The sequence below is a fragment of the Arachis ipaensis genome, chromosome B10 (assembly GCF_000816755.2).
Source record: "Arachis ipaensis cultivar K30076 chromosome B10, Araip1.1, whole genome shotgun sequence".
NCBI classification, from domain to species: Eukaryota; Viridiplantae; Streptophyta; class Magnoliopsida; order Fabales; family Fabaceae; genus Arachis; species Arachis ipaensis.
In genome coordinates this window covers 17186411-17186748 of record NC_029794.2, presented here as the reverse complement: position 1 = coordinate 17186748, position 338 = coordinate 17186411, and the positions used below count along the sequence as shown (strand labels likewise).

Below are 338 nucleotides of genomic sequence, written 5' to 3'. Positions count from 1 at the left end.
ATTATCAAGCTAAAAAGGACAAACTTGCATAGTACATAACTACATATTAACACCTTAAGACCAATCATACCTTATTTTGTACCATGCAAAAAATTTGCTCTGGAGTATTCTCTTTTTGGCTTTTTAATTGCTTATTTTACTAGGAAAGTGAAACGATCATATGCTTCCCACGACAAAACTAAGTTTATAAATAAAAAAAAATTTGAAAATTGTTCCGTAACATCTTGGTTCTATGGTGTAGTGGTTAGCACTCTGGACTTTGAATCCAGCGACCTGGGTTCGACTCCCGGTAGGACCTTTTTCATCCAAAAATAAAAAATGTTACTGTTTTTTTTTTA

At 32.5% G+C, this 338-nt stretch overlaps 1 non-coding gene across 1 annotated transcript; it reads left to right on the top strand.

Annotated features, from left to right (window-relative positions):
* TRNAQ-UUG lies at positions 227–298 on the top strand. The gene has a single exon. It is a non-coding gene; the product is annotated as a tRNA-Gln (tRNA).